At 29.1% G+C, this 14,214-nt stretch overlaps 2 long non-coding RNA genes across 2 annotated transcripts; one reads left to right on the top strand and one right to left on the bottom strand.

The window, feature by feature from the left end:
* Positions 1–8,009: 8,009 nt before the first annotated feature.
* On the bottom strand, positions 8,010–8,905 carry LOC146937025 (uncharacterized). The gene is made up of 2 exons (XR_015033228.1): positions 8,781–8,905; positions 8,010–8,072 (listed from the first exon to the last, which is right to left on the bottom strand). It is a non-coding gene; the product is annotated as an uncharacterized LOC146937025 (long non-coding RNA).
* Positions 8,906–13,132: 4,227 nt separating this feature from the next.
* Positions 13,133–13,985, top strand: LOC146937024 (uncharacterized). Its single transcript, XR_015033227.1, has 2 exons — positions 13,133–13,225; positions 13,527–13,985. It is a non-coding gene; the product is annotated as an uncharacterized LOC146937024 (long non-coding RNA).
* Positions 13,986–14,214: the final 229 nt, after the last annotated feature.

The following is a 14,214-nucleotide window of genomic DNA, read 5'->3' as shown; positions in this document are numbered from 1 at the left end:
AAAACTTTTTTTTTTTATCAAATGTATAGATTTTATATTATTTTAACTTAAATTTATGAGTGGTTAAAATTTAAATTTGATATGGAAAAAAATATCATCTTAATTTTGTTTATTTTGTATACATTTCGAAATATCTAAACATTGCACATAACGATTAAAGTATTTGGAGTTATACTTATACTAATTATTTGTAGTTTAAGATGTTGATCATTCTTAATCTTAGCAAACGTTGGATTTTTTTATATAACAGTCAGTGTCACATGCATACACGTAGTCGGTAAATGCAAACGTTAAATTTTTAAGGGTGTGTATAAATATAGTTTGGGCTACAGAAACGCCGATTGTTATTTGTATTTAATTTTTACAAAACCAATTGTCTGATGTAAATATTGTATTTTAGGGTAACAACGATGTAAAAAAAAGGTTTCGCGGGTTGTTAAACCTGAAAAGTGCATCAATTAAAAGTTAATGGCAGGAGGATCTGCTTATATAGAAATTGCATGTCCTGTAATGAGTAGTACGCCTTACAAAGAAATTAAAAAATAAAATGACTTCCAAACAATACACAACTTTAGTTTTCTAAATTATAGCAACAACAATTCTAAAACATAACCAATGATCATACTTTTTGAAAAACTTCACGATACACAACATTTGTGGTCTCCTTGCAAACATTATTATCTTCATCCAGGATGAGCAGCTTCAAACCTTTTCTAGAATTAACTCGAGAGACAGCGACATAAAGTTGTCCATGCGTGAACACGGGCTTAGGAAGATAATCCCCGACTCGAGATAAAGATTGACCCTGGCTTTTATTTATTGTCATTGCAAAACAAAGCGTCAATGGAAATTGCCTGCGCCTGAATTTGAAGGGTAGTCCTGGATCACTCGGAATAAGATTCATCCTGGGAATGAATACCCTGGTACCTGCCCTTTTTCATGTAATTACGGTAGCAACTATCGTGCTCTTCCCTAGATGTGTAACTGTCAGCCTCGTAGCATTACACAGTCCATTGGCCTGATCGATGTTTCTCATCAGCATAACTGGACATCCCACCTTTAGTATCAACCGGTGATTTGGAATTCCAGAGCTCTTAATACCATTAAGAAATTCCGTTGTGAACCACTCGCTTTGGACATCAGAATTTTCACCCGATCGACAAACAGAATTAGAGCTTAAATACTCTTTCTCTTCACATGGAATCAGCGACATCATATATTCGTTAACATGCTCAACTGAATCAAGCGTTGGTGCGAGTATTCCCCTTTATTGGAAAAATAGCTGGTCATCAACGGACTTGTTGTGTCCGATATCAACAAATCTTCAGGAATTTCTACCTTCATTTCACCATTCTCATCTGAAGCGTCGTTGCCGTCTCCAATTGAGAGTATCCACTTGCCAAAATTAGCAATTTCTTTCTGCTCTGTAGGTACCAAAGATGAACCCAATCTCATATTAACAGTAAGCCTCAACACATTGCAATAAGCCCATAACTTTGACGAATTGACTGAGGCATCAACAATATCTGGCCTCGTTCCTCCTCGAACAACAGGCAATATCTGCCTGAAATCACCACCTAAAACTACTGTCATTCCACCAAAAGGTTTAAGTGCGTTTAGGGGATCATTCTTGGACATGATATCACGCAATGATCGGTCAACTGCTTCAAAACACCATCGGTGCATCATTGGAGCCTCATCCCAAATTATCAACTTTGCAGCTCGCACCAGTTCTGCCCTAGGACTATCCTTTTCCATCGTAAGCGATGATGCCTCATTAATCTCAATAGGGATTGTCAGCGTCGAGTGTGCGGTTCTTCCACCTGGTAATAGAAGAGCCGCTATACCGCTGGATGCATCATTCAATACAACTAACCCCTTCAATCTAACAGCAGCCGACAATGCTTTTCATATAAAGGTTTTTCCAGTACCACCGTAACCATATAAGAAAAAGAAACCATCGGAGTCAGAACCAACGAACTTCATGATCTTGTCATGCATACATCTTTGTTCATCAATCAGCATCAGTAACATATCAGCGTGTGTCTTTTCCAGTTCATCTTTGTTGTAATTTAGCTCATCAACGATAAGCTTGTTTGTGAAAGTTGGCATGTCTGCTGCGTTTGGCCTAGGCATAGATTTGAAGTCAGTAAGAGACTGTCCGTTTTCCTGAAGCAGCATTTCAATTTCAATCAAACAAAGGTTCTTCAAGTCATCATCACGGATACGCAGATCTACATATTAAATGTAAAGTCACTAAATTAATATTAACACCTTTACATGCATATGTGTGCATGTTGAAGAGAAAGAAAAAATATTAGCTTTATGTAAGAATCCTTTATATTTAAACATATCAGCCTAAAAAATGTAGAAAATGTTGAATGGTATCGTAGAGTTAGTAACTTTAGTTTTTTCTTTACTATAGCCTAAAAAAAGTATCTCTTAACTACTTAAACTACTCTAATCAGCCTTTACTATATCCTAAAAAACACACCCCTCGAGATCAACCTTGGCATCAAGGTTGGAATGTGCAAAATTTCTTAATGTGTAATATTCTTCAAATGTATCACCCTTATCCCTATTTTTTATTAGTGAAGTACTGTTTTGATTCTCACTTTAATTTGAACTCTTTGGTTCCACCAAGATTCTTTACTCCTAGCTAGGTCCAAAACCTATTAATTCTTCTAGTGTCTCTTTTGCTACTTTTTTAATCTCATATGTCATCTTGTTCCATGTATCATTTTCGCTTCTATGTAGCTTCACACAACCAACCTTCAAAATCTTTTGTAGGAAAGCACTTTGGTTTTGATCTTTTAAATGTCACCACTTGATCCTTGTATCCCAATCATGGCCTCTCATCTCCGCTCTTAACTTAACCCTTACATTCATAACCAATACTATATGTTGGATAGTCACACTCTCTCCATGTAAAACTTTAAATTCAAACAAATATTTCTGCCATAATTTCTAATAAGAAATAAATTTATTTGAGAAAATGAAATCTCACTCTTGTATGTAATAAATTTCCTTTTTATTTTCCTTGAGTAAGAATAAAAGACAACAAAAAATCTAGGATAAATTTACCCTATGCATTTATGACCCCGAGGCTATACCATCATTCACGCCTTTAAAACTTATCAAACACTCCTTACATGCCCATTTAGATCCCCTCCTAGAAAATCATTTTCTCCTTGTGGTATATCTAGGGGTGTTCAAATCCAAACCAATCTAAAATAAAACCGCAAACCGATCCAAAAAAACCGAAAATCACAAAAAACCGAATATTTTTGGATGTGTTTGGATGTTGTTTTGAAAAAATCGCTATGATCTGATCGGATTTCGAATCACCTTTTCAAAACCGAACCAAACCGCAAAAGTAGATTTTAATACATATTTATTAGTTTATTAGTATTATATACTGCATTAATTTAATTTATATTACTACTACTTCATCTATTTTAAATATAATCAATCATTTTCATTGTATAATGTTAACTTTTTAAATACATTTGTGTTATATTTTGTATCAAACCTATTATTTTAATGTGTATGTGTAATATTAATATTAATAAAAAAATACATGTTGCACTTTGGATGTCCAAAAACCGATCCAAATTAAATCGCATATATTTGGATCGGATCGGATCGGATGCACATGATTTTTATTTTGGATCGGTTGACTTTTTCCCTCAAAACCGATCCAAACTGGACCGCGAACACCCCTAAACCCATTAGTTTCTGCACAATCATATGCACTGAGGCTCAAAAACCTTTCAAATCCTTCCAAAATTTAACTTTAGAATATTCTTCCAAACCTACCTAAGGTGAGTAAATACTCATAACATTAAAGATGTCTTATTTCCTTTAAAAAAAATAAAAAAAATAAAGATGTCTTATTAAACTAAAAATTTGTGGGATACAATCAAATCTCACATCCTCTTTACATCCACAATATCCTTTTGCAATTCCTTATCCACAATAATGCTCACACCATTTCTCGATCTAACTTTTACAGTTTATCAATGCTTAAATCTTGAACTATTTAATTCTTTCGCATTTTCACCTACCCACATAGTTTTTTGTTGGCACATCAAATTAATCTTCATTTTAGTCATAGCGTCAACTATTTCCATATATGTTCAAGTAAGGGTACCTTTATTCCATGTTCTAAAATGGATCATACTCTTATTAACTAACTTCTTTACCCACACTCGTTCACAAAGATGTGGAGACCTTTGCTTATTTTTTACTGCATTCACGCAGCGATGTATCCATCCTTGCTCATTTAACATTGTATTTGAGCTATACAACGCGTTTTTTCTACGCAGTGACCCAGTGTTCACACTATTATATACTCAGTCCATGTCATAGAGATTCAAAGTGTTTTAATTAAATTCAAGTGTTCAAATTTTAATTAGTAGAATCTAGTCCAAGTCTTCAAATTTTTATAATATAGAATGTCCTTTAATTATATATATTTTTAAGATTTTTTTTAAAAGTTACGTGTAATTATTTATTGATCAAACCTAATGAAACTTGATTGCATCGGGTAATAGATTACAATGAAAACCGACTCATCCCGTGAACACCTGTAGGCGTGGATGCTGAATCATGTTTTCTTAATTTCTTTTTAAATAGGTATCATCATCCATAATTAACTTTTTTTTATACCCATGATGATCATAAACTTATGTTTGCTTAATTTTTTTTTATTGAATGATTTTTCTTACAAACGACGAAGGAATTAAATGATTGTATTTTCTATGTTAGTGGTCATTTACTATTGATTGATTTTATTTCCCTCATCAATGAAACTCGCTTCAGTTCATTAAAAAACAATGAGTTGTTGAAAGTGATCATCCCACTTTTACTTAAAAAAGGTTATTTTTTAGGACAAAAAATAGGTATAATATGAGTTAGACTACTTGTTGTACTCTCTTTTATTATGTATTATTTTCCTTATTAAAACTCAAACATTTAAATATCCAATTGTCTTTCTTTATCTTTTGATAAAATATCTTTTTTAATTATGATTTAATGCACATTAGGATTATAGAAATCAATATTTTTTTAATGATTTCTATAATAAAAAAATCTATAATAAAAACAATAAAAATCGAAATTCCTGTAAATAAAAAACTATAATAATCATTTATAAGTATAGTAGAAATTTCCACAACTAATTAGTTACCTTATTTTTAACTTTCATTTAAAATTTAAGGTTGACCATAATTTTTTTCTGTTGAATTTTAAATTAGCAACCACATAATATCAAATAAGTTATTTGTCCCAAAATTTGTATTTCATACTTTGATTGATTCCGAGAACTTGCTTGGTTTGATTTTTTTTTAATGATTGTTCAATGATCTATTGTTTACCAAGAATAGTAGAAACATGAATTGAAGAACGGGATGAGGGTCAAGATTAAATAGAAATAAGAAAATGAGACATACATATTCATTTTTTTTTTGGAAAATGCTTGATATCGCGACACATATTCCACGAAATGTTCACGACTGGCAATAGAGGCAAGTTTTTTCTTTAAATGCAGCGTTTTGGTTTAGTGTGTCAAAGCGGTTTATTACTCCACGACTTTTACAATATATGTACCCATCATGTAATTTTTTTTAGGAGCTCCAATTATAAGATATGGGTATATCCAATTATTCAATGTAATGTTATGATATTTTATAAGAATCCTAAAGAATATCTTTTATTATTTTTTTACAAATAAATATATTTTAAGATATTTTAGGAGCTTATTTAAAAATGTGACATCATATAATGATTTGATAGCATGCATGTGTAAAACTTTTTTGAGGTAAATATGTTTTTAGTCTCTACAAAATTTTAGCGGTAATTTTAGACTTTTATAATATTGTAGTTGGTAAAAATAATCCTTATTTTGAAAACTTTTTACAAAAAATGGACACTTGTGGTCCTCCAAAATTGTCCCTATAAAATTCAAACAGAGACTAAAAATGAATAAATTTTTTGTAAATATTAAACTTGAAATTTTTTAATTTTATAGGGACTAAAAAACATATTTAACCCAAAAAATTATATCGTAGATGTATACAAATTAAATCCAAAATAAAAAAATAACTTAAACAGCTGAATGTTAGTTTGCACAAAAAAATTGAAAGCCATCATATGATTTTTTTAGGGGTAGGCTAGTACATGTTAAAAGTAATACACTCGTGATATCTTTGCGAAATTATTTTTGCTGGATATAGCACGACTGTTTTTTTTAAGAAGACATACATATTCATTATTGAGTGATTTAAAATATTCCTTGAATTTGTTTTTTGTGATTGTCTTGATTGAAGCATTTCAAATTTTCTACAATTTGATTACCTTTAATGCAATTAATTTTTAATTCATGAGTTTTATTTTTTTTAAATAAAATAGGATTTTTTTATGATGGTTTAAAAGTTATTCATTGGTGATTGACTATGGAAAACGGAAAACTTGCTATATATTCTTAAATGACTTAAAGAATACCTTGAATTTTTAAGATATCCTTGATTGCAACATGTCAAAGTTTCAACAATTCATTAATACTTCAACCGTTTCAAAATACATTTCACAATTTTACAATATACATTATTCACATAACTTACTTTGACCACATTTTTTAACTAATATATAAATACAAATGTTAGCATGTAAGATGTTGTTTGATTTGTCTCAATGAATATTTTCAAATAGGATTATCAAAGTATGTGTTTATTTTAAAAAAAATAAAATCATGTTTCCTTCACACAGAAAAAATATTATTCACATTTTTATTTCACAAAAATATAATCTTAACTTATTAAAAAGATTATCAAATTTATAATTTATCACAAAGAATATAATCTTAAAAACTAATAGTTATAAAACAAATATTATTCACATTTTTATTTCATTAAACTGTTTTTTTTTGTTGAAGAAATTTCATTAAACTGTTCAATTTTTATTTTAGTACAGAAAAAGAAAAATGGAAGTACATTGAATATGCATTAATAAAATTATAACTTTTAATCAAATTGAATCAAAGAAAATAACACAGAATTCTCACTTTTAAGTACAATGAATATGCATGTTTAATGGTCTTTGTGATTTTAGAGGGAAGGTTCCGATTTTTTTTTTTGGTTTAAGGCTTATTTTATTTTTTTTAGGGAAGGTTCAACGTTTATTTTAGCAAGACCATTAAATAGAATCAACTGAAATAATATTTTTAATATTCCTTAATGATACGATTTTAATTCCAATTAAATACCTCCAATTCCAATTTTTTTTATGTCCTAAAATAAAGTATCCCTTATTAGTTAAAAAAAGTGTTAGGAACCGAAATAAGTTAGATAAGTGAATGTTGTAGTGTTTGCAGAAATACATGAAATGCTTCGCAGCATCCAACCACACTGAATACATGACAGGCCTATCACAATTGACATGGAATTTGATCTTGAAAAATGAAAAAGTGATAATCATACGCAACATTCCAATACCACATTTTACGACATTTCTATGACATTTCTATTTTCCAGTGTATGAGGCGCTCAAAACTCAGCGTGGGTGTGATTTCAACAAAATCAGTTCAAAGAAATAAAAGTTTGATAAATTACAAAGAGTTCTCACTCGCTGTACAATTTTTTTTGTTAGCATAACTGAATCCATATTTGTTTAAATGTAGACGCCTTAACATCACAACCTCATTTAGCGAATACAAAAAACCATAACCTCGTTCAATTACCTCTTCTTTAATAGAAGAGCAGCACTGAAAGTTGGATTGAACAACACCTTTGTCAGCATACCCATAACATCTGAAAAGAATATCAACCAAGATTAAAAAAAATGATTCCTTTACCGATCAAGTAATCAGTATCATATTCAGATTGAAAGATTTCGCGAGGATCACCGATCACGTAGATGTCAGCAGGAACAAACTTATCATCACATTGTTTTATTTTTGTACCCACATTAGAAGCAACACTAAAATTTCCAATAGAGAATACACGGTCCTCCTTCAGCTCCTTCTCATACTTGTATATGAGAGTACGTCTAACAGACGCATTGATTCGGTCACCCTATAAAATAAAAAACTTTAAATTAGATAACAAAACATTTTATAATATAAATAAGTTATATGATTAATTTAGAGAACAATACAATTACGAATATTGACCTAATACAATTAGGGATAAAATAATAGAAGAACGAAAAATAAAAACAGCCGGACAAAAAAATATAAACAATCAATTGTATATAAACAAATAAAATTTCAAGGACCCAAACAAAAATTTATTGATACAATTTCTAAAATTATTGATATAATCGATCTTTGATATATATAAAAAAAAAAATGAACCGATCGTATTTTTGTTTGGATTAGTATAGGACGGTGAAAAATTTCAGTATAGGACGGTGAACGTATATAGTACAGGACGAAAAATAGATATTTTTGTTGCTTCTAACGTGGGATCAAAAAAAATATAAATTTTCATCCTGTGAATAAGTTTTCAATTGCTCCTAAATTATAGTATAGGATCGTATTTTTTCATCCTGTGAATAATAAAAAAAAAGAATCAATTTAACAAAAAATTATTGTTTTGACAATAATCGCATACTCTAAAAAAAAAATCACAATAATCGCTCTTTGCTTTATAAAAAACTGAAGTCCTTGATACAGTTACACACGACCTTAACAAAAAAATTATTGTTTTGACAAAAAAAAACAAAAAATTATTGATAAAAAAAAGAAAGATAAAAACTAAAAACAAATGGAATCAAACTACCTTATTGTCCATTAGAACCATTTCCAAGGAGTAAGGAAGTTGATCCTTTTTCATATCCCTCACAAACCAAAGGCTAACGACTCGAACCATGATATTCCAGTTTTCTTTGGAAGGGGATATATCAGAAATCAGATACGAAGATTACGTAATGAAAAAGAAATGAATATGAAAGACAACTGCAAAGCAGGAGTTGTGGTGTGAAGAATGTGTTGGCCAAAGGGTCTAATTTATAATAGCTTTTAGAGGATAATTACGTAAAACAACAACATGTAACTTAACCAATCAAATTTGAGCTCATATATTAGCTATTAAGCAAAATATAATTTTTTTTTATTAAATGATTGCATTTGAAAAAAACTAAATAGACTAAAATAAAGTATCCAATTTTTTATTACTGTTTCATAAACATAAAATATGATATATTAACGTTCAAATAAATCAAATTAAATAATATTTTGTTTTTATTAAGTATTTCCCTTGCATATTGATTTTTTTTTCAAAGAATCCTTGCATATTAGTTGCGAAGGGTGATCAAACGGTTCAGAAAAATAAATTGGTAGTGATCGAACATTACTTTTGTAATCGACATTTTGCGTTGAAATAGTAACCAAGATTTGACATTAAAGTTGCTTCATGGCAAATAATTCTGTAACCGAAAATTCTTCCAAACTAATAATGTAGATAGTAAACATATGGTATAAACAAATAGTAACCAAAATTTTCCTTTCAAAAAAATAGTAACCAAAATTTACCATTAAAGTTTTTGTGTTGAAATAGTAACAAAGATCTGACATTAAAGTTGCTTCATGGCAAATAATTCTGTAACCGAAATTTCTTCCAAACTAATAATGTAGATAGTAAACATATATGGTATAAACAAATAGTAACCGAAATTTAGCATTAAAGTTTAAATTAGTCAAACAAATTGTAACCAAAAAAATATCTTCAAAAATAATAGTAGAAGCATTTGACATAAATGGTATAAAAAGTAACATAGCAAATTTTTTTTTTTGTAACGTAAAATTTCTTCTAAACTTTATGTTAAAAAAAAATTAATGGTTTTTTTTTTTACCAATTCATCCTGTGAAATATATCTATAAATTAATCGTTTTTTTAACCATTAATAAAATCGTATTTTTTTTTGAAAAACAATTATATTTTTTTAACCATTAATAAAATCTATATAATATGCGATGCGATGTCATTTTTTTAGACCAATTATATTATATCATATTATATCAAATGGGACCATGAGAATACCATTAATATTATGGAACAACATTAATATGGAATTTCATTAATAACATCCGTATATCATATTATACCATTAATAAAATCTTGCTCTGTCCTAAAATAAAGTATCCGATTTTTTTTCTTTCATAAAAGTATCCGATTTTTAGCTATTAAACAATTCTGATTTTTTTTTGGTTTAAGGCTCACTTTATTTTTTTTAGGGAAGGTTCAACGTTTATTTTAGCAAGACCATTAAATAGAATCAACTGAAATTATATTTTCGATATTTTTTAATGATACATTTTTAATTCCAATTACATACCTCCAATCCAATTATTTTCAGGTCTTAAAATAAAGTATATATATTTTTTTTCCTTCCTACAGTAAATATTGAATAATTCAACGGAATTCATAAAAAAAAAAATGGTGGATCACGGTCACTATACTTGGCACGGGGATTATTATGATTTAACAATTATATTATGAGAAAAACAATTAAATTAGAATTCATTAATAAAATCGTATTTTTTTTTGAAAAACAATTATATTTTTTTAACCATTAATAAAATCTATATAATATGCGATGCGATGTCATTTTTTTAGACCAATTATATTATATCATATTATATCAAATGGGACCGTGAGACTACCATTAATATTATGGAACAACATTAATATGGAATTTCATTAATAACATCCATATATCATATTATACCATTAATAAAACCTTGCTAGCAAATGCTTGAGAATAGAAGAAGAATAGAGCGCCACATGTCGCTATTTGAAAGAATTTAAAACCTTGAAATTAAGTGACACTTGTCATGAAAAGAAGAGAAAAGCCTTGAAACAGGTCGTAAATTTATATTATATAGATAACCCGCGTAATAAATTTTTAACAGAGTGCGGTGTTAACCGATTATGTTGGAAGGATTATTTCAGGAACGGTATTTATGTGTTTTTTTTTTTCAAGTAGCCCAATGACTAGTTTTTTTGTCAAGTAGTCCAATGACTAGAGCTCACATAATTTAATTTAATTGTGGAGAAGTGGAGTGTCCGTGATTTAATTGTGGAGAAGTGGAGTGTCCGGGGTTCGAACTCCGGCTCTTGTATATAATATGCAATATCCCTACCAACTGAGCTAAGTTCACGGGGATGTATTTATGTGTTTTATTCATGCTAGTATATAAGTCAAGTTTTCCACTTTTTCCTTCATTCTCTCATTCCTTCAACAACTTAAATTCATAGTAAAATCCTAAAATAAGCAAAATCTATGGATTTTGATTGCGATTTTACGATTTCTTATAAACTATAAGTCATTTATGACTATATACCATTTATAACATATATTTAGTATTATTATGTTTTGGTAAAATCCATCGACTTTGATTGCGATTTTACAATTTTCTATATCGATTATACAAAAGTCATTGAGTAAAATCCTTCAATTTTGATTGCGATTTTACAAGTCTCGATTTTGCTATTCCCTTTCGACCTGAAGTAAAGTCCCGATTTTGACAACCTTGGTCAGTTGGTTGTATTGAATATATGGTTTCTTAGCAAAGATGTGGAATTACTCTCTGCTTCTGTTCTGTGTTCATTGTCTGCTTATGTTATTGTGTGCATATTTCAATTGACGGTAAATTTAGTAGAAATATGATGTTCCATCTTAATTTTGATAAAAACTACACTTTAGAGATTCAACAAAATCACAACGGCATTGTGATTTCACCAAACTTAGCACCAACTCAAACATGAACCAATTTATCCGAGCGTTTGAAAAATTAACTTATTGATCAATTAGTCCATTATGTTCCATGGTTCCATACAGAGTTCTAGATCCTTAATGATGTATTTTTCTTTTACCTGCATCCAAGCAAGTGACTCGTGCAGAAGTCTCTTGGCTCAAACATGGCCATATGTAATTATTTCATTGTTGTTATTTGGCTGTTATCAAGAAATATGATTAAGTTGTTTTTGAAATTTTAACCATACTTCAAGAAGTTGACATTGATGTAAAACCATTTTGTTGTTTTGACCATTATGAAGCTCCAGCTGATCTGTTCTACATTTGTTTGTGTACAGTTTACTCTTATGATCTTATCACTATTGTATTTCCTTATATTATGAAACTATTGCCACATCACAAGATAAAATTGATACCATTTCCTTCTCAAAGAGAGTGAACATTACTTACTTTCTTTGCTAATTGGTGATTGAGCTATCACATATCTTATAATAGTCTCTCTGTTCATGATTTGTGATCAAGCAAAGTTTGTTGTGTCTGATTGTTCATAAAACTTATCACCTTTTTGGAAAATAAACCATAGCAGTATATACAATGAAGTAATTAAAGCGTGTAAATTATGAACATTATTTTATATATAAATTTTGATTTTAATTAAAACTATAAATACAAATATTTGTGACTTTCAAATTATAACAAACACATAAAACCATATTTATTTTTTTCAATGACAACAGTAATTTAACCAATATAATATAAATTTATATCTTTTTTAATACCAACAACAATACAATAATAATAATATATGAAAATTTGTTTAATGATATAATTGAAATTAAAAAAAAAAAATCATCCCAAAGTCACTATCCCCTTCATAATTAAAAAAATCATCCCAAAATCTCCATCCTCTTCATATATAGTATAGATAATAGTGTTGCTACTGTAGTGGGATACTTCCTATTTTAATGAATTTAATATTTTTAATGAAAATTTAAAATAATATTATTAAAGTATAAAATAGTAAATAATATATTTAAAATGAAGAGTAAAATAGGTAATGAAAATGTGAGTCCAAACTCGTTTATTTTATTTATATATAGGATAGATGAGAAAGTTGCCCACTAATTGGATGGTTGCATGCTATTTATACTACTATCTAATATATATCTCCAATAATATGGTAGAAAAGGGGAGGTGTAGATAATATATTTGTATCATCAATAGTTAGGCCCAATTAGAGTTTTGGTTTTTTTTAGGTAATATTAATTTTTTGAATAAATATAACCCTAACATTTTTTCCTAAAAAAAAAAAATAAACCTAACATTTTTTTTTTGGACAAAAAACCTAACATTTTAAATGTATGTATATAACCCTAATTCCTCAAACAAAAAATATAACTAATTATTACGAGAAGTGTCGATTCATACGGTAGTATTCAAGCAAAACCGCAGAACGACTTTGAACGAGGTACCTGATTTTCTATTCTTTTAATTGATTTGTTCATTTCCCAATCGATTTAATATTTTTCTGTGTTAGCGCTCCAGCTTCTGTAGAATAGCCTTTGTAATCCAATAAAATTGATATAAATTATTCAATCAATAGAGTATGGTCGAGAATGTTTTATTAGGATTGAACTCGGATTCTCTCGAACCATAATTGGTTTCTTAAGTAAAATTTATAGTAACACATGGTTCCTTTGTTGATTGATCAATATAAATTTACTGAAATTGCTTGTTTAATTTATAATAATTAATAAATGAAAATGTAGGTATGGACTCCAACGAGTTCAAGTTGAGCACCCATTCCCTGAAGAACAATTTCAACAATTTACATTATTTAATGGAAGACATGGACAAGGTTTATGATACTCAAGAAGAGTTATTCAAGTATTATGAAGCTGAAATAGCAAGTCAAAAGAGCGAATTGGCTGATCTTAATGTGCAAAATGCACAATTGAAGGAAGAACATAAGCGCGAGAAGGAAGGCTGTGTAAACGCATGTCTGAAGGAAGAACAAAAGCGTTAGAAGGAAGGCTGTGTAAAGGGGTAAACGTAAGAAGGAAGGCTGTGTAAATTGCTTGTTTGTTTGCTGTTTGGTCCTTATGTTTTATAAGAGATTGGCAATGCAAGTATCAATTTTATTACTGGATTCTGATTTGTCAACTTCTTCATCCTTGGATAATATTGATTTGAAAAATCATAAAATTTCATAGTAGTTATTTCCTGAATTAATCTGTATTGCCTTATGTTATGGTACGTAGTTTGATTCCTCAGTGTAGATGCAAATAGTTGTCGTGATTAAAAAAGCTATCCACATGCTCAAACATTATATCTAACTTCTAACATTATATTTTGTGAATTTACTACTCAGAGTTTGCGTAGAAGATAGACCTTAATTTGTACAAATTAAATATATTTTGGGAACTGCAATGCTTGCAATGCAATTATAAGTCTGCA

The sequence above is a fragment of the Medicago sativa genome, chromosome 3 (assembly GCF_051527215.1).
Source record: "Medicago sativa cultivar Bolivia chromosome 3, Bolivia_mono, whole genome shotgun sequence".
NCBI classification, from domain to species: Eukaryota; Viridiplantae; Streptophyta; class Magnoliopsida; order Fabales; family Fabaceae; genus Medicago; species Medicago sativa.
Note: the sequence above shows the minus strand (reverse complement) of the source record. Positions and strands in the feature narration are given on the sequence as shown.